At 33.9% G+C, this 8,760-nt stretch overlaps 1 long non-coding RNA gene across 4 annotated transcripts; it reads right to left on the reverse strand.

Moving 5' to 3' along the window:
- Positions 1-2,442: 2,442 nt before the first annotated feature.
- LOC125480843 lies at positions 2,443-7,893 on the reverse strand. 4 transcript variants are annotated; one of them, XR_007261111.1, is made up of 7 exons: positions 7,597-7,891; positions 7,394-7,459; positions 6,965-7,099; positions 5,422-5,587; positions 4,620-4,787; positions 4,382-4,492; positions 2,443-2,619 (listed from the first exon to the last, which is right to left on the reverse strand). It is a non-coding gene; the product is annotated as an uncharacterized LOC125480843 (long non-coding RNA). The 4 variants fall into 4 exon arrangements; XR_007261110.1 differs by lacking the exon at positions 2,443-2,619 and adding an exon at positions 2,989-3,583; XR_007261112.1 differs by lacking the exon at positions 2,443-2,619 and having other exon boundaries at positions 4,142-4,492; positions 5,364-5,587; positions 7,597-7,893.
- Positions 7,894-8,760: the final 867 nt, after the last annotated feature.

Genomic DNA, 8,760 nt, shown 5'->3' on the forward strand with positions numbered 1-8,760 from the left:
ACCGTAAAGGTGATGAAACACCATCAACCTAATGATGAAGCTGTAATCAAGGAAATGATGATGTGAATAAATTTGAATGGAAAGTCTCTTTATTAATTATTTAAAATTGATCCTACAAGTTCTAGTATTAAATCCCATTGTTATCACATCATTCGGAGCATAACAATATGCATACAACAGTAAATCTCAAAAGTATGTATTGTGTCATGCATAATCAAAAGTAAGGTCATACAATTGATTACAACTTGACAAGACTATCAAAAATACCAAATTAACAACAATCTGTAAGAGCTTGATGGATGAATGAAACAATAATACTGGAATTGGACCCTAATCATAGATAGAATATCCAGATTTATATTCTACTGCTTAAATATAGCTTGGACAGACAATTGGTTTACGTAATATATGAACTATGATCCTGCTCTTTGTTTGAGGAAGAAGAAGAAAAGATTAGGGTTTGTGGGGTGTAGATTGAAATATTGTATTAAATTTTAAGTAATATGTCCTTTTATGTTTTTTTACATAATTAAAAACTAAAAAAATTAAACTTAATAATGGTGTGAACTTAAATGAGTGGTGGTGTTTAATAGAAAAATTCTACATTTTACTCAATTAAAAAATAAACAAGTCCTTATCAAGATGTAGATTAATTACGAATTCTAAGTTGAAATCTACGTTGTCGTTGATTTTGCTATGAAAAGAGGCCTCGTGTTGTTGACTTGCATCAGTAACCAAGATAAGATTCAAACATCAAATGAAACTTCGGATTCATTGAACCTTTGATTTTATATTTAATCATCTATTATCTAGCTACATGCTTTACACAAGAACATAATAGAATTATGAATATTCGTAAGACGATAATAAAACAATGGATAATGATTATAACTCACTGTTCTAAAAATTCCCACCTAGTCTATAGACGTTTGAAAATTAAGAAAGTACGTCTATACCCACTTGGACGCTTGCCTAGCACACTTAGGCGCCCGCCTAGTCCACCTAAATCCACCTAAGTTGCAACTCTCACTTGGACAGAAAATCAATAATTTTAGTTTTGCATTTTATTTTGTCAATCAAATGCAGAGACTTGTTGAATACTTAGATGAACACTCATTACATGCTTGTTTCCCATGTTTTTAATATGTTCTAATATTATATAATCTATATAATAAATTTACTTAAATTCGCCTAGACTGCCTAGGCCCCCCTAGCCGCTAGACCCCAACCTATAGCCCAACTAGCGCCTAACATATTTTAAAACTTTGCTATGACTCAAAATTGAATTCAATATTTTTGTTCTTGTTCTTCAATTTGGGTTTCAGTTAAAGTAAACAAAATTAATTGTGTGAAGGTTGTGATTGATAATGATTTCAATGTCGTATGATTTGGAGCATTATTAATTCTAGCTTTACTGCTTTAGTGGTTGAGTAACAAGAAATTTTCTCGACGTTTTATGCACGGGGCAACATGTGGTGAGACTAACTCATGACTCCAAAACAACTCTTTGACTCTTCCACTTCAAATATGAGATCCATTTTTATCAACGGCTACCGATGCAAGTGAATTTGTTCTCAAGAAGTAAAAAGTTGCACAGAAGTCGGCACTACAACGTGATGTTAGAAAAGCAAAGGTATGGGAGGTATGGGACTAAGTGCTAACATGCACATGTTGAGCATGTATGAATTAATGTTGGGAGGTAGATTTGACAATTTCTTACACGACTGTTAATAAGATACGAAAACAAAAGATTTCAAGTCAATACGATAATTAATCGGGTCCATATTGGATCACCCGTTTACACACGAGTAACTCGTTTCAACCTGTCGGGAAAAAAGTTAGTTTTTATCCTTGTATTTAACAGAAAACTAACCATAGTACGTGGTAGTAAGGTAATCGGAAGATAATCCCCATAGTAAAATATTAGGATATAAACCCTTATATAAACTGCTAGCAAATCTAGTCCAAAAATTCCCAAAGCATATTAAAAATACAAAGCAATTTAAAAATACCAAAGCACATTAAATAATTCATTTACAAGTGTGAAAAATGTTAAAAAATATTCAAACGCTTGTGATTGCAAAATTAATAAAAATTCATTAGGCAAATGCTCATGACCGCGAATGTTAAAAAATATGCAACTGCTCATTTTTTTGTTTGAGTGCAAAATTAATAAAAATTAATGTACAAGCGTGAAAAATGTAAAAAAGTGAAAAAAAAAAATATATATATATAAGCACTCGTAAAGACAAGTTTTACAACTTTCTTGAATGGCTCAATTCCGAAATCCAACACCAAAACCCATAAACCCTAACTTTATATTTAATTGTTGATTGTCATTTATGCTCTATTCTTTTCATTGGATTTCGTTTTTTAAATTTTGTTTTTTGAAAACATGATCTTTTAGCGGTGCAGAAAAATGAACGGTTCGGAAGGTTGATATCACTTTCCAATGTTTACGGTTAACTGAAATATAAGTCGTGTTATATAGTTTCTAAAGACTTTATAAACTTCGAGCAATATTTTCACTAGCCATAAAAATCTGAACGTGATACCAACGATCAGAACTGTTCATCTTCCTGCATCTGCTAAAAGATCATGCTTTCGAAAGAGAACAATCTGAAGAAGAAAAAAAAAAAAAAAATGGGTGAGAAGAATAGAGCGTAAACGTAAACGACAGTTAATGATTAAATTTAAATCTATGGTTTATGCAATTGTTGTAATGGCAGAGTTGACATCTCCACAAAAATGCAAGTTTTGAGTCTCATTGGCAAGGTTCTAACTTTTGAGAAAGGCTTTACAACCTTGAACTCTTTTCAGTTTGCATATTCTTGAACATTTGATATTTTGTAGTAATGTAGTAATTTTTTTCATTAGGCTCTTATTTAGAGGTATAAAATACTTGAAAGACAAAAGTAATTTTATGTTTTGAAGTAATACGAGCAAAAGAGCCCCGTGATGCCGCGTGTTTTAAAACTTTGTTAAATGTGTGAAACTTGTAAAAAATTATTTACATCCATATCAAAATCCATTTACATCCCTATGTTCTATAAAGAACAAATCATACGTAAAAATTATCTTATTTACATCCATATGGTTATAATACACGAAAAATATCTTGTTTTCTATGTCCCAACTTTTCACATTGTTGTTCAGTGCTTCACTCTTCCTTCTTCTTTGCTGCTAAAGAGATGTTTTTCTTGTACCATGCATGGGATTTTTAGAAATGGATCAAAACTAACATGCGAGAGCATTTCCACTGGAAGCAAAAGAGGCCGGCACCCAATGAAAAAAACAAGCTGAGACTCAGCCAATCCACTCCAGCCCGTGGAATAGACTGGCACCCAGCCCAAGCCACTCCACAGGCTGGCCTAAAATCGACAGAGGAAGGAGACGGCTCATCTGACGCCTTGCTAACATCATGGCTAAAGTCTCTCTCATCTGGAACCCCATCCCGATCCCTGGAACCCCATCAAACCCCTTCCCTTGATAAATCCATATATTCAACACCATGTCCCCCTTCCAAATCGTGATCTTTCTGCAACTTGGATCGTCGTTGATCGGTTGATTAACTCGGATCTTCCTGCAATTGGAATTTTTTTTCTGTTTTGTATATTTTCGATGATTTTTTTAATATGTAGGTGTTGATTTTTGGGGGTTTACGGTGTGCGCAGGTCCAGGATGGTGGGTGTCCATGTTCAGAATAGGGTAGATTCGACGGCGTGGTGTACAAAGAGAAGAAAAAAAGGAAGAAGAAGAAGAAGAAGATGGTGTACATAGAGAAGAAAAAAGTGGGAAAAGTGGGAAGAATAAGAAGAAGAAGAAGAAGAAGAAGATGGGAGTAAGGGAGTCAGAGAAAAGAAGTCAGAAATTAAAAAAACCAAATTATTATTTTATAATAAAAATTAATAATATTTTTATAAAATTGACTAGGTTATTTTTTTTGTTAGGGGTGGAGATGCTTTGGCTTATTACTGTTTACTGGGATCTATTACTGTTTACTTGAGTGGATAAATGAGCTGGGTGTTAGTGCAAAGTCTTTAGGGGTGGAATTGCTCTGAAGAACTTCTGTGTTTCACTTGCTTATTGATTGGGTTATGATTGGGTTACAATCTCAGGATGAGAAAAGCATTCCATGATCTAAAAAAAATAGTTAAGAAAAGAAAAAAAGCTCATTACTTTGCTTTCATTACTGGTTGTGAATTTACTTAGAATACCAATTGGATGAAAAGGTATTAATTCATGAATTGTAGGAAAGGAGACAACAAATGCAAAGGTTATTTTGTGTGTGTGTGTGTGTGTGTGTGTGTGTATTATACGAAACACACAAAAGGGATTGAAGTTCCTCCTATTCTGCAAGTACATAAAAATTAGAACTCACCACTTGAAATGTCCCTAGCAATTTCCCGAGTTTTTACCGAGTAGGTATGCATGTTGGTCTTCATCAGTCACTCCATCAAACATTATGTATTCAATGAAAATTTTTTGTTGACTGCAGAATCAGATAAAAGGCCTATAGTGAGATTTTCTATGAGTGTAAAACAATAGTAAAAGTTTCATTGCAAACAAATGAAAGCTAAAAGAATTTATTAAACACATGAGGTGCAATAAAACTTTACGTGTTCTCTTGGTAGTCTTGCAATGTATCAATCAGCTTTACTAAAGGAAAAGCCCGAGCTGCAGGCATTATCTGACAACAGATTTCTTGGACGGATGCATAAGTGAAACCGCTAATCCATAGCTAGAAGATCACTGTGGAGCTTTTTGATAGCATGAATAATGCCGACCTACAGAAGATTAGATGCACAACTGTCAGAGTAGTAAGCCAAATGTTTTTAGCAATTGTGAACTACATCATTGCTTATGCAACTATGATTCACCCACATTCAATGAAAGAAGCAAAAGAGTACTTTGTACTACCTAATTTACTAATTTACTAAGATCCACAAAATCTAAAAGCTACAAAATTTTGATTATAGAATCAAATAAAATAGCATGAGAAAGTTATTAAGATACACCATATGTGAATGTTTGTGCAGATAAAAACATCTTAGAAATAATGGCAGTTTTCAATGCCTAGTCGACACAGTAATTTTCTTTGGCAGTCATGAGAAAGTTATTAAGATACACCATATCTGAATGTTTTTACAGATAAAAACATCTTAGACATAACGGCAGTTTTCAATGCTTACTGTCGACAACAATTTTCATTGGCGATAGGTGAAATAGTGATCCAGTCTTAACATGAATTGCTTCAATTAAGGAACCATACTCATTCAAAGGTTCTCCCATTCCTTGAAAAAATACATAAAATCAAAGTATTCAACATTTCAATGGTTCCCATATTTCTTCCGTATGCATACCATTCAATAACATCCACAAATGAGAGAATTTGGAAAAGGATCAAAGGATCAGGGTCACCTTGGGCACAGCTCCAATTTGAACTTTCTTGATAGCATTGCAGAGGATTATCCCACTTCTCAATCCAAGCCTAACTCTCCCTCCGAAGGATCCGCCGGCATATCTATAGCAGCAACAACAATAATCATCTTTCAGAGTCCTCCGGCCGACTCATTTCTCCTTGTTGCTACAAAACAAAAGATTAGCTCAATTAGCACAAACAATCAAACGAAACCCAACTTTCAAGTATTCAATTATTTCAAACTTAATGGTTGAAGTAACTTAAGAAACTTATAAAGTATCAATTTGTAAAAGTTAAACCAAACAAAGGAGAGAGAGCTAATTTTCTGTTTGGTTAGTTAGAAAATGAAGGAAAATATAATCTTGACCTTTTGAGATACGCTAAACAAATTCAAAAACCCACTCCACATACAATCACTAAAACCGATTAAACTGGTTCAAAAGAACCGGTTTCCACAACCACTTCAAAAGTCAGCAAAAATAAAACAAAAAATTCAGAGCTATTTCTCAAAACATTAACTCCCAAAATCTCATACTATTTCTAGCCGATAACCTTTTCCGAAACCCTAAAATTCACAGATCAGAGGAACTTACTCATTGCAGGTTTGAAGCAGAACCAAATTGGTCTTCTTTTAAAAAAAATCATTGGGGGAAGATTCAAAATGTAGTAAAAAGAAAATAATGATTGAGCAAGGAAAAAAAAGAATTCTATACAAGCATTTTCTTTTTAGATGAAAACCTGTCGGAAAATCAAAAACCAAATGAGATTACATAGCACAAAAATTGAGGGGGGAAAATAGATTAAGAAAAGCAATTAAAAATGAAAACATGTAGTAGAATCAAAAACCAAATGAGATTACATAGCAGAAAAAAAAAATGACGGGAAAAACAGATTATTAAAAATAAACACAGAGGATGAATGATGTTGTCAATGTACTTAATTTCTCTTATAAAATATAAGACAACTATATATATTTCTCGACCATATAAGAGAGCATCAAATTTGAATAAACTAATAGAGGCATTAATCCTAAGTTGGTCATTCATTGTTGTCTGTCTAAACTTGATGGCATACTGTAAAGTCCTCTAGCATACATATTAATGCAATGTGAATTTAACTCCAGGGGCAATTTGATTTTTGCAGATTAAAAAGAATTGAAGAATATTGAAAATTAATAAACCCCATCACAACATCCACATCAGTGAAGAATCAAATCCAAATGTAAGTTGCAGTTTGTTATAGAGCATATCCAAAAGTAAATTGCAGTTTCCTATCTCTCTGAGCATCCAACAGAACATACCCTATAAAAAGATTAAAATCTGGACTTTAGCACCTAAAAAAAAAAAAAAAAAATTAAAAAAAAAAAAAAAACAATAAAATACAATCATAAAAGAACCAACAGAGTCCATGGTACGATTCGGACAGGAAGCTTCCGCAAACATTTTTCAGAGCGCTAATGAAGATTTCCTTTAAAGACATAGTGCCGGTATAAAAGCTGTCATATAACATCACTTGGGAATGGGATTTAGTTTAGAGGCTAACCTTCCCGTAATCAAAAGGAATGATGCATAAACCAGAAGGTAGAAGAGGTGCATCATCAGCAAAAGAAGCATCAATTGGAGCAAAAAAGAGTTCAGCACTGGAACCCAGAACATTCTCGTCCATTCCACTGCATAGCTATTAAAAAAATACAGCCATGAAATTTAAGCGGAATAACAAATAAATCAGAAAATAAACATCGAATAAACTGGATATTCCATACGATAGGATTGTTTTTTGAATAACTTAGAGATGAGGAATTCAAATTCCAATGCAGACTCAAATGCCAAATAAACCAGAATACCAAATTGACTCTTGTGCTGATTTAATAACCCCAACAACAGTTATTCAAATTCAATAACCTAGAATACTAAATTCAATGCCCATATAATCAAACGTATTTCAATAACCACAGAAGTTTAAATTGCTTACCGTGAGCATAGAGGGATTTGAAAGGCGACGAACAACGTTTGAGCCTGGATACAAAACCCTCAAAATCTGAAAAATTTGAACAAAAAACCCCCAATAGTTACATATTTTTTCTAATGCTATGCTTTGAATCAATTGAGAAACAAAAACTCTGTATTTTCAATCCTTGGATCCCTAGAAAAATCACCAGAAGATAAATTGCTTACCTTCCGTAAATAGGGTTATGGAAAATGCGCGGATGGACTGGTGGTGCGTCGCGGTTCTCGCGTGTGCTGTGGAGCTAGTCGCCGGATTTGGGTGAATTGGTTTAGGGTTGGCGGTGGTTTATTTATTTATTTATTTTTAACTGAAGAGAATCTCGTTGAAAGAGGAGGAATGGCTATCCAAAATGGAGCACTGGAGCGGGAAAGAAGAGGTGGAGGAGATTGGGGCCAGTCCATTCGTTCCATGCTGGGAAAACAATTGATGTCGAATTCCAAAAACCACCGGGATACGGAGGAACGACAGCGCACAACACAGATACACGTGTTAACATGGGTAGTTTCGTAATTTTACTGTGCTTATGAGGAAAACAAAGATCAATCTGAACACTAAAACAGGGGCATTTTCAGTCATTTCACTGTGCTTATGAACAGTGCAACCGGGTTTTAGTATTTATAGAATTTATGTGACAATGTAGTATCTAGTATTACGTTTTTCATTTGATTATTTATTGGTTTAAAATATTTTTTCCTTAACAAATAACAAGTAGGATCATATTATCCATTTAATATTAACGGGTCAATATTGAATCGGATCATATTACCTGTTTATTTTAACAAGCGTTACACGACACGATTTATTATAATATCAAATATGTCACGAAAATGATATAAATACGAAAAACATGACACGAATGTCAGACCTAGTTGGAGGCACCGGCAGCAGCATCACAACAAGGACTATGATATTATGATAAATAGCCAATTTGGGTATCATATTTTCTTTAGCAATTTACGTAGATTTGAACTGAGTATTGATGCTACTAGAAATTTCGAAATGATGGGAATTCAAAGATCGTTTTTCAACGGTGATTTTATGTGGTTTCGTTCTCTTGCTATGGCGTTGTGTGGCTTTGCTCATCTGCAAAGATCGTGTGTGCGCACTAGTATTGGTTTGTCACATCTATCGTTCTTGTGACAAACGATTCAGCCGTTGAAAATCACGTATGTTCTTTCATATTAAAAAGTAAAATGGATTAACCCAATGCTTGGATGACGGACTTTCAAAGTACCAATGTACTATAAACTCAATTATAAAAAGTTACACGGACACCACCAATGAACTATTCGAGCACTACAAAAACACAACAACTGCGCTACATGGACTTT

This window comes from the organism of the source record quoted next, unplaced genomic scaffold (assembly GCF_019419815.1).
Source record: "Pyrus x bretschneideri cultivar Hongxiangsu unplaced genomic scaffold, Pyrus_bretschneideri_v1 Contig36, whole genome shotgun sequence".
NCBI lineage: Eukaryota > Viridiplantae > Streptophyta > Magnoliopsida > Rosales > Rosaceae > Pyrus > Pyrus x bretschneideri.